Raw genomic sequence first — 18,953 nt, forward strand, 5'->3', positions numbered from 1 at the left:
AGAGTATAGTGAAGTGCAATAGAGTGGAGTGGCATACAGTGGAACAGCATAGGCTGTAGTCGTGTTCAGTAGAGTGTTGTACTCCACTGTACACACCATAGCGTATATTTTAATAGCGTTTAGCGGAGTAGCGCAGATTGGAGTGGCATACAGTGGAGTGTGGTAGAGGGGCATACCATACAGTGTAGTGGCGCAAAGTGAAGTTGTGTACAGCATAATGGCGTGCAGTGGAGTGGAGTGGGGTACAATGGAATAGTGTAGTGTTTAGTACAGTGGAGTGGCGTACAGTGGAATAGTGTAGAGAGAATAACGTACAGTGTAGTGGTGTAAAGTGTAGTGGCATACAGTGGAGTGGTATTGAGTGTAATAGCATACAGTGGAGTTGGGTATAGTGGAGTGGAATCCAATAGATAGTATAGTATGTAGTGTTGTAGAGTGGAGTGTCGTACAGTGTAATAGAGTAAAGTGGAGTGGTGTACAGTGGACTGTCATACAGTGGAATAGAGTACAGTGGAGTGTCATGCAGTGGAATAGCGTACAGTGAACTGGTGTACATTGCAGTGGCATAGGGTGGAGTGGCATAGAGTGGAGTGAGCTAGATTGAAATGGCGTACAATGGAGTGGCGTAGAGGGAAATATCATAAAGTGAAGTGGCGTGTAGTGCAATAGCATAAAGTGTAGTAGTGTAGAGTGCAGTGGTGTACAGTGGAGTGGCGTACAGTGCAGGGTGGTAAACTGGAACACCATACAGTGGAAGTGGCATAAAGTGGAGTGGCGTCTAATGGAATAGCATCAAATGGAATGTCATAGAGTGTATTGGCATATATTTGCGTGGCGTGGAGTTGCATGGCATAGGGTGGAATTGCATATAGTGTAATAGCATACAGTGGATTCGCGTACATTAAAGTGGCGTATACTTGAGTGGTGTACAGTGGAGTGGGGTAGAGTGGAATAGCATAGAGTGGAGTGGTGCAAAGTGAAGTGTCATTCAAGGGAGTAGCGTAAAGTAGAGTAGCGTACAGTGGATTGGCATACAGTGGAATAGTGTAGAGTGGAGGGTCATAGAGCGGAGAGGCTTGTAATAGAATAGTAGAGTGTAGCGGGCTACAGTGGAGTGGCGTAGAGTGGAATAGTGTATAGTGGAGCCGTGTACAGTGGAGTTGCATATAGTAGAGTGGTGTACACTGTAGTGTTGTACAATGAAATAGAATAAAGTGGAGTGGTGTTTAGTGTAGTGCCATAGAGTGCAGTGGCGTATTCATACAATTGAAATTTTGGCAGACTGTAGATTGTTGTGTGCAAGGTAACGCAAATCAGTGACTTATACTGCTTTGTGTTCCTCTAGATGTACCAAGTAAAGTAGGGCGATTCATGGTGGCCTTGAGTTGTTTGCTAAATCTTATGTGAGTATTGTGTTGCCCTTGCAACACTATGCCTAATACATGGGTAGCGCAATAGAATACCAAATTTGTCCCCATTGATATTTTGTGCTATGGTATACTGCGGTAAGTTAGCGGTATACAGTGGTACACGGTAATAACAAGCCAGTGTATAATCAACAAATGTCTGCCTTCACAAAATTAAAATGCAGCCATTGGTGCCGATCACGATCCGGTAAAAAATATCCCCGTGCGACTCGTATCCGGTCTTTTTACCGTACGAATCGTACAAGTGCCGTACGAAGTGGCAATCACGATTCGCATGGTAAAAATTCCATACGAACCGCATTGGGAATATTCCCCCACACGTCCTCGGGTCGGAAAATGTGTCCGACACGTCCTCGGACGATTTACCGTACATACGTGAAAGGTGAAGTCCGACCGAGGAATCACGATCCATCCCGTGCGTCCGAGGTTACAACCGTATGGAAAAAACACCGTCCGCACCGAACTCCTATAGCAACCATGGAGACGTGCCCGCATACGCGCCGACCCCCCCCCAGCCCCCGTATGTACACGACGACCCCCCCCAGCCCCCGTACGTACGCGACGACCCCCCCCAGCCCCCGTACATACGCGCCGAACCCCCGTGTACGTTCGAGTCGACCCCCCCCGGTACGTTCGAGTCGGACCCCCCCGTGTACGCTCGAGTCGAACCCCCCCGTGTACGCTCGAGTCGGACCCCCCCGTGTACGCTCGAGTCGGACCCCCCCGTGTACGTTCGAGTCGGACCCCCCCGTGTACGCTCGAGTCGGACCCCCCCGTGTACGCTCGAGTCGAACCCCCCCGTGTACGCTCGAGTCGGACCCCCCCGTGTACGTTCGAGTCGACCCCCCCCGGGTACGTTCGAGTCGACCCCCCCCGTGTACGTTCGAGTCGACCCCCCCCGGGTACGTTCGAGTCGACCCCCCCCGTGTACGTTCGAGTCGACCCCCCCCCGAGTACGTTCGAGTCGACCCCCCTGTATGTACACCCGTGTACGTTCGAGTCGTACCCCCACACGTGTATGTACGTGCATACACGCTGCATACGCGCTGGGGGTACGCACCGTACATACACGTGTGGGGGTACGACTCGAACGTACACGGGTGTACATACAGGGGGGTCGACTCGAACGTACTCGGGGGGGTCGACTCGAACGTACACGGGGGGGGTCGACTCAAACGTACCCGGGGGGGGTCGACTCGAACGTACACGGGGGGGGTCGACTCGAACGTACCCGGGGGGGGTCGACTCGAACGTACACGGGGGGGGTCGACTCGAACGTACACGGGGGGGTCGACTCGAACGTACACGGGGGGGGTCGACTCGAACGTACTCGGGGGGGGTCGACTCGAACGTACACGGGGGGGGTCGACTCGAACGTACCCGGGGGGGGTCGACTCGAACGTACACGGGGGGGTCGACTCGAACGTACCCGGGGGGGTTCGACTCGAACGTACACGGGGGGGGTCGACTCGAACGTACCCGGGGGGGTCGACTCGAACGTACACGGGGGGGTCCGACTCGAGCGTACACGGGGGGTTCGACTCGAGCGTACACGGGGGGGTCCGACTCGAGCGTACACGGGGGGTTCGACTCGAGCGTACACGGGTGTACATACAGGGGGGTCGACTCGAACGTACTCGGGGGGGTTCGACTCGAGCGTACACGGGGGGGTCCGACTCGAGCGTACACGGGGGGTACGCACCGTACACGGGTGTACACACAGGGGGCTTCGGCGCGTACCTACGGGGGCTGGGGGGGGTCGGCGTGTACCTACGGGGGCTGGGGGGGGGTCGGCGCGTACCTACGGGGGCTGGGGGGGGGTCGGCGCGTACCTACGGGGGCTGGGGGGGGGGTCGGCGTGTACCTACGGGGGCTGGGGGGGGGGTCGGCGCGTACCTACGGGGGCTGGGGGGGGTCGGCGCGTACCGGGCCACCTACTCTGGTCGATTCGCGCCGTACTTCGCTTTTGCGGCACTTTTTGGGTGCCGTGAAAATATTGCCGTCCGGACTGCTGTCGGTTCGAATCGTAATTCCTGGTTCGTGAAACGCTGCCTGAAAGCGTCCCGACGTCACGTCGCAGCATTCCCGGATCACATTCGTATGTATATTTTCGTCGGTCGGTGTTTTTTACGATTCGTACGGAAATGGTGTTTCCGTGCGAATCGTGATTCCATGTTTGTAAAGTTTTACAACCGGGTACGAGTCGGACGGGGAATTCGCTCCGACCGACGGTTCGTACGCGGTTTTTAACGGATCGTAATCGGCACCATTATCTTTTTAGTACACTTTAGGTGGGTTGTGGCTTAAGGCCTAAAATATAGGTTAGTAGTATATTGTATTGTTGTTCCCTACGTATTACTATTTTGTTAAGTGGTAATAATTATGGATTTAATTAAATAATTTTCTATATTTTTTTAATTTGTTTAGGCAGTACTGCAGTAGTACCTAGCATATACCGTGTTTTTGATCAAATATGCCATTTTTGGTAATTTTTTTAAGTAACACAGTCATTTGTAGTTATAAACGCTGTACTACGTGGACTTTTTTGGACATAATTACATTTTGTAAACAATTGTAAAGTCACTGTAGTACACTGTATTTCTGAAATATAGTGCAACAGACTTTTTTCGATTGTTTCACTTTTTTTATTTTATGGTGCTGCAGTTCTATCTAGGTAGTACCACAGTACTTTGTAATATTTTTTTTAAATATATAGACACTTGTAATTATTTTTCCTTACCTATTACCTCTTAAGCTAAGTGGTAATAGGTCGGGAAAACACATAAAACCTAATACTTAACTATATTTAAGGCCCTAAGTCAGAACATCAGTAAATATTTTTCCCTACCTATTACCTCTTAAGCTAAGTGGTAATAGGTTGGAAAATATATAAAAATTAATATTTGACTATATTTAAGGCCCTAAGTCAGAACACCAGTAGAGTGGCTTAAAACAAGATGGCTGTGTTCAGTTTTTGTAAATGCAGGTGTGATCCAATCAGATAATGATTTGTCAATGCTATGTACCGTTCTAGTTCCGTGAAATGTAACAAAACTACAGTAACAACAAATATCAGTAAGTTGAAATACCTTATAACTGTAAAAATACTACTCTACTTACCTTTAACCACAAAAAAGGATCGTCTGCACACCATAATCTACCATGCTGCCAAATTTCACGAAAATCCGACTGACTGTTTTTGTGCTATGACTAAATGAAAAAATCTTTGTAAAATGCATTGGGGTCCAAATCTGTTTTAGGAGCCCCCCCCCCCCGCTTTTTTCTTTGCAAACCCTTGAGCAAATGTGGCCAAATTCTCCATCATCCACCAATGTACAACTAGCAATAGTTCTGGAAATGTTTGTGGAGATTCATCAAATAGGTGCAAAGTTATAAAGGGGGCAAAAATATGAGGAATTCCTATCTCTGATAACCCTAACTAGAACTATAGGTCATCCTGAATCCTCTTGGTATTCATTGAGTTCTAAAGTGAAATGCATTTCCTGTCTTATTACCGTACTTAAACGATAATTTAATTTCAATATTGATTGTTTAGTTATTGGTGTTGCCTTTCTGGCCTCAAATTCAATTGATTTCAAAATGTGTCTTGCCTCCTATTGGATGATGGAAAAGCTTTCTTTTTCATTTGATTTGACCACTAAAGAGGCAGTCAAAATATTGACTGGACAAGAGAAAGTAAAAGTAGTAAAACTTCTGATTAAGTGTTTCAGCATTGTAGAATGCTAATGTTGTGTGATCTAATAGACAGCAACAGACCACGTCACCAGGTCTGTAGAAAAAAAGTAATAATGGGTGCATTTGGCTCATTAGGTGGCAGCAACTAGGTATAAATTGCACAAAACAAATAAATGATGGGTGAAAAAAATATTACTCATGCATTTTTCTGTTTTTAAAATTTGGAAATAATGATCAATGAAATTACTTAGGGGAATTAACTTTTCTGTAGCGTATGCATCGATTTAAAAAAAGAAAAAAGTAGAATTAAATGTGACCTATATGATGCAGTAGAAAATAGCTCTGAAATGCATGTACAGCCAAAAAGAATATATTGAAGCATCATTGCATAATTGTAATATTCAATACTGAATCAAAATGAAATGTATAAACTAGGGATTATTAAAAATTATATATTTGGCATTACTACCACTATTACTGCCACTACCACCATTACAAACAGGGGCACAAGTTGGAGGTACACCCGGGTTGGCGGTGTCCGCCCACTATTTTCACAGGGGGGAATGTCGTCCACCCTGCCAAGAAGTTGAGTTCCACTGAATAATGTGCAGAACTTGTCCTGGTGTAGTTTTTAAACAACAGGACACATTCAGCAGCGCTAGTACGTTGCCTGCTTTCGATCTGCAACAACGTGCAGGCGAGGATGGGGGTTTCTCATTTCAGACTCCTGCTGGGCCCATAACGAAGGCCGAATTTGAGGGGATCATCAGGCCTCATTTTGTTCAAGTCTCCAGGCTGGGAGCAGTCAAGAGCCTCACACCTAGATTCAAATTCAGCAGAGGGGAAACAAAGGCTCACAGCTTGTTAGCACTTCACACATACTTAAAAGAGGCAGCTGTTCACTTTGTTCAGTCCCATTTTACGAGATATGCATGAACTGTAAGAATATCAGATAGGTGGGTCTTTCCCAGTATTTACACAAATAAACTGCATTTATATAGGGCTTACTACCCCAGAGGAGGCGTTGAAATAATTTAAGCACCCCATTTTTTCTTGCATATCGCAACTCATACCAATGCAGGGTGTCAGAGCACTTTACATCACACGTACACATTACATATACAATAAATCATGTACATTAGCAAATCAGTGTACAGGATGTGTTATATAAAATAGTGAGGGATTACAAGGTGTAGAAGTAACACATCATCTTCCATAGCTTACTGTGCGATATTACAAGGATTGCAATGCAACTGCAAGTAACGTAAGGATCTCTGTGTTCAAAGCAGTAACCCACTCACCTATCTACATACAAATAAAATTACTGTAAACAAGTAGGCCGTTTATGGTGCACCATGTTGGCAGTGTAACATGTCTAGAATATGTGGAGGTCTTATTAGCGCGGATAGTCTAGTGTAGATTCTGATTACTGGTAATAGTTTGTTGTGTCTCTCTCAATGTTCCTACATCTCCCCACTTGGGTAGTTTTTCTATGCAAACTAGTTATATTTCCTTCAGAAGGCCAATATTTTCTTGAACGTGCTAGTTGGGACTGGAATTGCATGTGCCTTTTTTGTGTGAATTACCTTTGTCACCATTTCCTTTTCATCCTTGGATACTGTGCAGCTTACACTTATTTTGATGTGGAGCTGATACCTCTTACTTTTAAATGTATTGTCCATTCCTTGTGGGTTCATTCTGGTGGTACTGATTTCAGGGTGAGCTTTCAGGTTGCTCTGATAAATGTGAGGGTGGTTTAGATATAGTTATGTCAACAATAATAACATGAAAGATGTCTGCTGCTAAATGTGGAGGTGACATTTTGGGGAGCAGTGTGTAATTTGTAAACACATAAATGCAGAGCCCCAAACGTTTTCTTAGGGTCCTATTGCTGAATGCAAAGGTTGACATTACCTGTTATTTTCACTACCCTAAAATTGCTTATTCTAGCAAGTTCTTTTTTCATCCTCTTTTCTGCATTCATGGTTTTCTTATCTTTCATCTTTCTTTCCTTTCTGTCTTACTCTCTTGCTTTGGGTCATGGTCTGTTGGTGAAAAATTAGCCACAATTTTCTAAAATGAGTGCAGGTAGGTAAGTGTTAGACCCGGGATCCCTGGTTGGCTGAGGTAGGTACCTTAGGCCAAGTAGGGACCCGAGTTCCAACATCAGGGAAAGGAAGGTCACCTTCTTAAATAGCCCTGCTCACCCCCTCGGTAGCTTGGCACGAGCAGCCAGGCTTATCTTCAAGGCAAAATTTGTAAAGTATTCGCAACCACGCACACAGTAATCCAATGATGACACCACAAATAGACTCCACACGAGTTTTATAAAACGAGTATAAACTTTATGTAAAAAGATATACGATAAGACCACACAATATAAAACCAACATATGAGGTTGTGTAATATTTCTCCTGGCCGGTTGTTAGGCCAGCCAGCCCTTATAAGTTCTGGTGATGTCAATGACCACTTCTAAACATTCTCCTGTATTCCTAATATCATGTCATACAGTTCGTAATGCTAGAATCAGGCACTTTTGCAATGTAAAAATACCGTAATGCGTAACGTAGCAATCAGACACTCTGCAATGAAAAGAATGCAATGCGTAATGCAACAATCTGGCACTCTGCAAGATAAAATAATGCAATGCGTAATACAACCACCAGATATGTTGTTCTGCAAAAATAAGGCAATGTGTATACACTAATCAGGTAATTTGCTATGCAAGACTAATACAATGCGCAATACGCTAATCAGGTAGTTCGTTATGCAGATAAAATGCCATGCGTCATACACTAATCGGGTAGTTTGTTATGCGGGAATAATGCAATGCGTAATACTCTAATCAGGTACTCCGTTATGCAGAAATGATGCAATGTGTAATACGACAGTCAGGTACTCCCTTCTGCAGCAATGGAATAATGCGTAATACACTCAGGCCCCGATCACCGGGCCTTAGGCGGTCTCTCCGCCTCTCCTTCTGACTTGCAGTCAACCTCTCACAGTTGCCCCCAACAAAGTAGGATGTAATCCCAAAGTGCAGCTTCGCACTCCGGCCCCTGTACCACCACTCCCAATATGGGCCGCAACATGAGCCGAAGCAGAGGCTTGCGCTGCCAACACGAGAGAGAGAGGCCGAGAGCATCTCCCTCCGAGCCCGCGCCCCGCCCCAGGAGTCAACACACATTACCTGGGGGGCCCGAACCCACTCTCCTCTCTTTGTCCAACGGCTGGGCCTCCAATGTAGCTTTGTGAAATGGCAACGGCGGCTCGGGCCGGCAACTCAGCTCCTCCGGGACTGCCGGTCCAGGCCGCTTCACTTACGAAGATCTCAGGCTGCCACAAAGCACATTCACACAGCGTCGCTGAGTCTTCCTTCACTCCGGGTGCACGATCACTGGGCACTCCACACACAAGTCTCAGGCTGAACGAAGATCACGCGTGCAGCGTCGCGAAGTCTCACTTTACTACGGTGCACACGATAACAAGGCAAATCCTCACGAGGGTCTCACGGTGCACAAAGCACTCACACACAGCGGCGATGAGACTCACTTGGATTCCGGTGCACATGACCACTGGACAATCCTCACAAAGGGGTTCAGGCTGCACAAAGCACACGCACACAGCGTCGCTGATCCTTGCTTGGACTCCAGGTGCCCCGATCACAGGCCGATCCTCCTGTAGGTCTCAGGCTGAACAAAGCACACACACACAGCGTCGCTGAGACTCATTTGGACGCCAGGCGCCTACGATCACAGGGCAGTTCTTATGAGGGTCTCAGGCTGCAACAAGCATGCACACACAGTGCCGCTGAGACTCTCCTGGAATCTTTTGTGTTTCTGTATTTCCGAACAGGGAGCCAGCTCACCTCAGGCCCTTGGGGATAAGTTACTTCAGGACACAGCACACAGCAAAGTTCTTCAAGCAGCGGGACACAGTACACAGCAAAGTCCATTTAGCCTTTCCTTGGTTGAAACAGCAAACTGCCCCAGATCACACAGAAAGGGTCAGTCCTATCCTTCAGTCTCTTCAGTTGTTTCTCCCTTGGCAAAGGTCTTCTTGACCACGAAGTAGCTCCAGTCTTGTTCACACTTGATCAAGCAATTCTCCAAAGTTCAGGGGCTTCAGCTCTCATAGTTATAACCCTCAACGGCTTTGAAGTCTTTGTGCTTTAGGGGGCACTGACCCCTTCTCAAACCAGTTCTGGGTGCCTCCCTGTCAGTGACACCTTCCTTCCTTTGATTAGTGGGGGTCTGGATTCTCAATCACTCAGCAGGAGATGAGCCAATTGTTTTATAGCAGCAACGCAGGCCTCTTCACCTCTAGGGTCTTCTTATCCCCCTACATTCCAGATGCAGGTCAGCCTGTTGCTGTCTCACCTCCTCCCCTAGGTCAAGACATTCCCCAGATCCTATCGCTTTCAAATCCAGAGAGTCAATCCACAGACAGGCAGAGGCACACAGAAATGTCAGAGCACAAAAACTCAGCCCCTTCTAAAAGAGTGGTTTCTGAACACACAATGCAAAAACCACCTACATAAAAAGATGTGCTATTACATTGTGAGTTCAGGCATACTAAACTTCACCTTTCCATCTTAAGCCTTTGGGAAGATAGGCTGGAAAACATATTACACAGCCTTCCCATTCTGTCCTATGGGCAAGATGGCCTTTCAACAGTGAAAAACAAAATGGAGATTATTTCACTGTCAGGACATGACACACACCTTAGTACATGTCCTACCTTTCACATGCACTGCACCCTGTCCAGGGGGTACCCTGTGTGTGAATAGAAAGGGAAGGGTAAGGTTTGATGTGCATAGAAAGGGAATCGTAAGGTCTGGCAAGTGAATGCACTTGACAGAACAACATGGCAGTTTAACAAACTGCGTGCAGGCCCTGCAATGGCAGGCCTGAGTTTCCTTTTTAAGGCTACTTGTGTGGGTGGTGCAAATAGTGCTGCAGGTCCACTAGTAGCAGTTGCATTACCAGCCCTGACACACATAGTGCACTGTACTAGGGACTTTACTAGTAAGGCAAACATACCAATCATGGACAACCAATTACCATTACTTTATACAGGGAACACTTACACTTTGACACTGTTTAGCAGTGGCAAAGTGTCCAAACTATCTAAGTCAGTAAAAAAATAGCGGAGGTAGAGGCAAAAAGTCAGGGGTAATCACGCCAAGAAGTGCCAGATCTAACAGTAAGGCTTAGTGAGAATACTTTGCATAGGAGAGTGGTCTCACCTCTGGAGAGCGCAGACAGTTAAAGCAATTACATCTATGTGGAAATGTGTTGCATATGGAATATTATGCCTGATAGAGTTAGTTTGTTCAATCCTTGGGTAAAGGAAGCTTTATGCTTACAACAGGCAACATTGCTTTATGCGTAGCTTACAAAAGTGAGAATCATCTGCCCAAATAAGGAGGGTTTGCATGTATAGTCGAAATACGCTCAAGTGTACTCATGATAGATCAGCTAAACATATATGTGAGGGCTCAAGATCTGATGTCACTTCTTGTGATGCCACTTCCTGTAAAGCTGTGGCTTGTGGTGCTACTTCCTGTGATGTCAATTCCTGTGATGCCATGATGTCACACACCATGATGTCACTTGCATACTGCCTGACAAGGTTAGTCCTCCCACTTCTTTTTTTAGGACTTGTGCCCTGATTACAACCAACACCACCAACATTACACCACCATTGACACCACCACCTGTACCAATATAGCCACCACCAACGATACCATCATTTCTATAACAAACAAAATCAATAGGTCAGGCTTTAATGCGCTAACATAGACCAACAGAGTCATGAACAAATGCTTTTCGCTTATTGTAGCTTAATGAAGCCAGACCAAATGTCTTTGCAAATGCTTGTTTTAGTTGTGCTTGCCATGGCCTAATGTTGCTAATAAAGATCTGACTCCTAAACTGCATTTGTAAAACGTTTTAAATTGATAACACAAACCACTCAGTCATTTTACCGCTCATAGATAACTTTTAGGTTCTAATAACTTGGTCATATTTTAACAAAGCAAATAAAAATACTTTGTGTATCCTCAAACACCCAGGATGGTACAAGTGAGGACTGCAATTACACTGTCTAACAAACAGGTGCCATGGTATGTTCCATCTGAACCGGAAAGAAAAGTATTGTTTAAAGACCACCATGACAAAAGGTCAACGCGGACACAAAAAGGAAAATTATATTTACAAAACTATGATTTAACAGTAATCCAATATAACAGTAAGTCCAAAATTAATTAATCCACCTGAGATAAGAGATTAGGTTTAGAGAAGTACAGAGTCATAGACGGTGCAGACAAAGACATTGACACTAAACGTGATTTAGGCAGAAAGTGTTCCTGGAACGAGGAGTGCAATATTTAATAATACTGTCTACTGAAGTCCTGCAGACAACAAACGTGATTGTCTTTAAGTGTAGCACTAACATTAAGGGTGGTCTGCTTATCTGCTTGTGATAGCCATTTAAACCCCTTGACTGAAAAATGCATCTAATATTCACAATTGAATGCGACTCGTTAAGAGCTATTATATTAAGTCCTAATAACTTTTTGCGAGTCGCATTCAATCTTTGTAAATAAAATTCTATCGACAGGTGTGAACTATTTGGATACCAAGGGGCATATTTACAAGGCGGCGATAGAAAATTATCGCCGCTTTTGCGGACGTTTTCGGCTGAAAAGCAGCGATAATTTTATCGCCTAATTAGCAAGGTCACGCTAACGTGTGAAACCTTGCATTAGCGCACCTATTCTTAACGCCCAGCTTTGCATCTCTAATGAGATGCAAAGTGGGCGTTCCTGACCGGACCTGACAGGAGAAATGTCGCTAAGCGACATTTCTCCTATCATCAAGCCCCACGCTATGAAGCATAGCGGCAGGAAAAGTAGCGATAGCCCCTTTTAACGCTACTTTCCTTACGCCTGCTTAAGGACTGACTTAGCCATGATGTCCTATGGAAGGTGGATATCATGGCTAAGTTTGTGAGTCCCTATCAACAAGTTAACGCCACATTTCGTGAGATTATCGCTGGGTTTCCAGCGATAATCTCACGTTAGGCAGTTAGCGCTAGGATTTGTATCGCTTTTGAGATAAGCGTTGCTAATAGCACGCTATCTCAGCAATAAAAATCCACGCTAGCCGGCGATAATTATCCTCACGCTAAGAGCGCGGAGCGATAATTATCGCCGGCCCTTGCTGATATGCCCCCAATTACTTTATAAACTAGCCTCACTTTGCAGAGAGGTATTTATATAGCGTTTACTACTCCTAGCGAGGCTTTACTTCATGGGCAGTTGTTTATAAGGAGGACTGTAAAACTACAAGTACCAGAATGCAAGGGTTTATAAACTTAAACACCAGGACAAACATCTCACCATCTAACACGAGACCCTCATATGCCACTGCACCTACTGTCTGCGTCTCCCCTAGTTTGGGTAGAGGATGTGGTCCCTCAGCTTAAACTGCCAACTTTGGTGCAGGAAACCAGGGTTCGAGCCCTGAGGTCGCGTCCACATCCTGTGATTCTGGGCAAATCACTTAATCTCCCCGTGCCTGAATGTGTAATATAAATACGGTGCTCATGTAAAGCGCTACAATACCTTCGGGTCGAGTTCGCGCTACATAAATATGCCACAAAAAAAAACATTAGATGGGTTAGAATCGTCCAAAGTGCGCGGTTTTGAGTATGTCTCAGCATTTAAAAGCGATAGCCCACTTCCTGCTTTAACATGTACACCGGATTTTAATGTGAAGCTCGGAGCAATCCTATGCAGGAGCTGGCGATCATGCATCCATATATGAAATACTCCAATTACGTAAATAGGTTGAATACAAAGTAACACTAAACAAACCAAATGGATAGCATTTAACAATTTAGATGAATATATTGTAGCTTCATGCCTTTTATAAGATGGCCCAATCACGCAAATGTTTCCCTCACTTGACACACCTGGGACCCGTTCGCGCGCCAACTGAGCAGCACTGCTATTTTTTAGGCTCGGCCAATCGTTTTCGCGGGTGCTGGTACCGCCCCGGAAGTGAAGAGGGGCATAAAAACAAACCACAACCCATCAGCGAGGTAGTATTCTGTGGGCGCGAGGGAATGCCGTCGTTTAGGGAGGTTGACGGACGCAGTTCAATTTAAATAACGCCTAAGTCCTGGCAGTAGTTTAAATTGCCATGCACAGAAGAAAGTCTAAATTCTAGGTTAGCTTGGTGGAGGTCGGAGTTGAATTGGGAGAACAGTGGCAGCCTCGGTAGAAAGTGGTAGAATCAGTGTGACCCCGCATAAACTAATCGTGAATTGTCCATTGTCCGCCCGCCCATGGAAAACACAGCAGTGGGGCTTGGGTTGTTTTTGTTTTTCGACAGTGTTTGACAAAGTGCGCCGCACGCCTTAGTTGCCAGACTGGATTGAGAGCTAATTAAATGTGTACGGTTTTAGGAAAATATTGGTAATTGGTGGCAAATCACTTAACTATGAATAGAAAACTTCCTAAGTAAGCACTTCACTGATCCGTAATCGGAATCCAGTTGAAGCAATCGATCCCTTAAACGTAATAAAGGGGCTTTGGTATTTCATAGGTTTGGTTAACTAGATTGTACAGAAGAAATAAGATTGGCAAGGTTATCGGAGACTTACGTTTGAAGAGAGAACACCGCGTCTCTAAACATACAAGTACAAAAAAAAACTCTCTGGATACCCCCAAAAGGTATACTTCACTTTGGCATGATTTCATGAACTGAAAACTAGTGAGGAGCAGCCCTTCTTCATGAACCAAAGAGTGGGATGTTTTAGTTGCAGATGACTGGCAAGTAATTTGCCCTCCAGGTGCGGTGGCAAGGTGCACCCAAGTTGCCTTTTCCTCCATTGCAGCCTTGGGATCTTTACAGAAAAAAAATGAGTGTTCATGTAAGATATGTGTATTTGATACCCTGGGATGAAGTGCCACAAGTGCCCCTAGCACATGTTATGTTATGTGAATTTGTAGAGCATGGCAAATCACCTGTGAGGGTATCCAGGCACTGAGTAGAGCAGGCCTGAAAGGGGAGGAGTAGATCATGCTTGTTTCATCTGGAAGAGCCGTATCTTGAGGTTCCTTCATAGGTCCATGAGGGAGGGGAGGTTCTGAGGTGTTTCGGGAGGTTGTTCCAGGTCTTGGATGAAAGATATGAGAAGGAGTGTCCTCCCCTCTGGTCTTCTTGATGTGAGGGAGGTGTGCTCTTGCCTGGGACACAGAAGGAAGTTGTCTGGTGCATATGCCAGCTTTAATTAGAGGGTTTCATAAGTTGATCTGCAAATCATGTTCACTGCAACCAACAGGTTTTACAGTCGATCTATGGCAATAGGACGCCTAGTTTCAGGGGTACTTGGGGGAGTCTCTTTCTTAGCCTTGCACAGCTTTAGCTACCAGTAAAGAATTATTGGGCTCATGTACCCCCTTCAGTTTATCAAAAAGGCAATGGCTGTCAACTGCTTTCTGACACCCTCTTGAGATTTTCTAGGCATTTCTTGCCCCTGGATCAACCCAAGTACTTACTAACTTATGAAGATTGACAGACTTTCTTCTGCTGTCAGGCCTGGCAAAATCACTGTACTGCAGGTTTGCTGGTTATTTTTGTCTTAGGACCATTGCTGCGGTGATAAGATCCAAAAAAAGTTGGGACCAAACCTCCATAGATCCAGCAGGATGGATGTCTTAAATTCAGTCATCTTAAAGCGAGACAAGGCATGAGCTATGGTGTTCTTTTCCACTGGGACCTGTCTTACTACTAAATGATATTTTTGATATATGCACAATAGCACCAAAACATTTTACAGCCTGAATTTGAAGGGGTATTGATTGCGGCCATGGCTGACATGCAAATTGACCAAAAGATTGTCTTGCACTCATTGAGCTTCTCCTTCTAAGAGTTTAATGCTGCTAAAAGCGATAGGGAAGAGTTGTGGGAAAGTCACATTTCAAGTTAGCCCTCTTGTTGCATTCTGTGGGCCACTGCTCTATGTAAGAAATTAGGTTAGTTTAGAGGTATGGAAGCCCCACTCAAATAATAAATGCAATCCTAGCCAGGGTGAACCATAAGTCACTAAAATAACCAGATCTTAACCCTCTGGTTGCTTGGTGCAAAGCAGTCAAGCTTAACTTCGTGGAAATGCAACACTCAAACAGTAATTAAGTAAAAACCCACCACCAATAAATTCTCAAATCAATTTATAAAAATCACAAGTTCTAATAAATGAAATGACACCAAAATGATAAATCTAATAAGTAGAACTGGATATTTAATTTTAGGTGAAAATAGCCTCAAAAAGCACAGATGCCACTCGTGGTTATGTCGTGCTAGACCGGGGAAAAGTTTCAAGTTCAGGCCGACCACAATGGAGCTGGGTCGAATACAAGGCCCAGTTAGTCCAGTTGAAGAGTTACCATCGCATGTCCGCATGAAGAGTGCTGTTTACATTGGCAGGGGCAGCGAGGAGGAGGCTGACTATATGAGGAGCAGGTCGGGCCTCGTGGACAATCGCTGCTGCAGTGGAAAGTCTTTATTAGTGATTCACATCAGTGGTCAATTTGGGCTGTTAGCAAGAAGAGCAAGTCTCACTAAAGCTTCTCATTTTGGGTCATTGTGGATGGTCAGAGTCAGCAGAAAGAACAAGGCCCGCTGGAAATTCTCACTAGCAGTTGTTGTGGCAGCCACTTTTCAGTGCAAAGTGGTCACTTCGTGGTCACCAGGAGCCCAAAAAATCAGTATCTTCACATTTACTTTAGGAGGAGTACCTCCTGATGCCAGTCAAGGGTACAGGACATGGGTGGCATCCCTGGAGGGTTAGGCTTCACTCTGAGGCCAGCAGCAGGGCTCAGGCAGGTATATTGGTGCTGGGCAACTTCAGGGAGGCCTCTGGAAGCTTGTTGCATCCCTGAATGTCAAATACCGGTCAGCCAACTTACCCATGAAGCCACTTCTGGAGTGCCTGGGTTCAACCCAAGCAGGTCCAATGTTCCTACTTCAGATAGCAGGGCAGTCCTTCTTCTGAATTTTCCACAAGCCCGGGAGTGTTCTGATAAGGGGTTCCCAAGATGCCACTTTTATCCTCAGTGCCAGTCTTTCGGTGGGTGATGCCCCCATTGTCTAACCTTCCCCGAGTTTGGGTTCAAACTGTCTAAGGTAACAAAGGCAGTTAGGCCTAGATGTGAGCTGCACTTGTCAGTGGAAGGGCGTGCAGTCCTTAGAAGTCAGGAATGGGGTTAACAAGCTCTGAGGCTTCCCTTTGACCCTCCCGAAGGCTGTGTACGGCCACCACAGGACATCCAGCTCATTAGAGCAACTCCCTGCCCCATACTTAAGGCCCCCTTTGTGCCTATGTCTGGGGACTATTAACAGTATTATGACCCTGGAAAGTGGCATTTTTAGAATAGTTACTTAAAATCCAACATTACCTTTTTAAAGAGGATTTTAAATTACAATTCATTTGAGTGTAAACATAATCTTGCTATCTGATCCCAAACTGGAGTTACACCTATTAAGTACAATAGTGTAACCCAATGTTTGTCTATGGGAGAGATAGCCTTACAACGGTAAAAACAACTTTAAGCATATTTCTATGCCAGGATACGTAAAGTGTAAACTTACATGTCCTACTTTTTATATACTATGCGCCCCGTCTAATGCGTGTTTAGGGCATATTTTAGGGTTGACTTTTAAGTATTAAAAATGATGATCCAGGCCCGGCAAAAGGTTTATTTTACCTTGGTGAAATGGCACTTTAAAACTGCACTACAGACTGCAATGCAGGCCTGAGACATATTTTAAAAGGCTACTTCAGTGGGCGACACAATTAATGCTGCCGCCTTTAATGTACACACCCTGGGTACATATAGTACCCTCTAACAGGGACTTATAAATAAACTAAAGGTGCCAATTAGGTGTAGGCCAGTTTTGCCATGTTTCAGCGAGAGAGCACAAACACCTTACCACTGGTTAGCAGGAGTAAAATGCAGAGTCCTAATTCCAACAAAAACAAATTCAGCAAACCCGGGGGTGAAGGTAAAACATTTATGGGAATACCACATCAAGGATATCCGGTCTAATGCTCCATACAACACCTGTTCTGGAATATAACCTAAAGCCCACACACAACCTGTCACATCAGTGTAAAGGTCCAGATAAACATCTTGGGGAAGTAACCGCGGCTGTATGATCATATCATTGAAATATGTCAGAAAATGTGCCCAGGTCTCCATACCCTATATGGTTGTATGACACAGGTATGCATGGCTAAACCACGCATGCCCGTACCACGCAGCCCAAACTACGAATGCATGTGAACCATGCGTGCCTTTAACATGCATGGTAAAGGCATGATTGGTATAGGGCTGTGTTGTAAAAATCCCACCCTGACCCCTAAAAAGTACTGCAACCCCACCCTGAGCCCTAAAAACTAACCTGACCCCCATCCCTAAAAACTTCTGATCCTTCTGGTTCCTGGGCCCACCCATCGCAGCATCTAGACCACCCATATGCCTTAACCACAAACATGCGTGGTTAAGGCAAGCCTGGATGTGTTTGCATGGGAACGGCACACAGGGCTCTGCCAGTTTCCAGGCCTATATTACTGCAGCAGACACACAGCCCATGAAATGTTCCTTGGAAAAGGGTGACCCATAGGAATGAACCACAGGTAAAAATTCAGCTGCCCCCAGGACATTCAGTGGGTATTGGGTGTTCAGTCAGGATTTCACTTCCTCCTGGAACTGGTGGGCTTTCGATCTGGGAAGACTGTATGTGCCTACGATGGACTCAGTCTCCATTCTTGGGAAAGTGACTGGTCGTGGGGCCTTTGGTCTTGTATGGTGCTAGTAGAACACCACAGATTCTGCAGAGGGCCAAAAATCCCTGCAAATTGCTTTTGTAAGTCTGAGATCTTAGAGATAACACATCATCTAAGTGGTGACAATAACGTTGGACCCTGTCATGTCTTTAACTGCCAATTTTTAAAAAAAGCTGAAAATCTCAGTGTGCACATGCGCTGCAGCACCACATAAGCATACATTTATCTACACAGTATTCATCTTCTGATGTGAAGACCAGGAATTTGAAGTCTTATTTGTGGACTTGTAGAAGCCTGAACACTGATACTATGTAAGATCCTTAATAGTCCAGCTGTGAATGAGTATCAATTAGAAATTGTGGTACTCTATTCTGTTCATTAGAATAAAATTCACAGATTTCTTGCTGTGGGTTTGAATTGCTGGTCAAGAAAGCTAGCTCAGTGTGCATGCAGGTAGTATCACTAGGTACTATATCCATTTGAATGTTGAGTTAGATTCCCTTCCTGAGCTCTGGTAGGCAGACAAAGGTTATTTGGTTTGATGTGATATGTAAATATTGTGCATTGTTTAATTTTTTTTATTGAATTCATCCTCAGTATTGGAAGTTTAGTTGAAGCAACAATTGATGCACTTATGTCAAAATCTAAGAAATTGTCCATTAGTAGGGAAGTTCCACTGTCGTGTAGTTCCTAAAAATACATAGGATCTTCACTTTTGTTGGACAACATAAACTAAGGGATTGGTGTCAAAATTGATTCCAGACACCCCCACAGGATATGTCAGCCTATAGACCAGCTAGTTCACAGTGCCACCATATGCCCTTTAACCGTAACAAGGAGCGATAGTTTCTGGCAACCATCGAACATGACAACCCTTGACCCCTCGTGGATCGTGGCAACAGTACAGTACTTTTTGCTCAGTCAATTGTGCTCCAAGAGATACATAGAACAAACGTGGGGGACGTTTTC

The sequence above is a fragment of the Triturus cristatus genome, chromosome 3_2, assembly GCF_964204655.1.
Source record: "Triturus cristatus chromosome 3_2, aTriCri1.1, whole genome shotgun sequence".
Classification (NCBI taxonomy): Eukaryota; Metazoa; Chordata; class Amphibia; order Caudata; family Salamandridae; genus Triturus; species Triturus cristatus.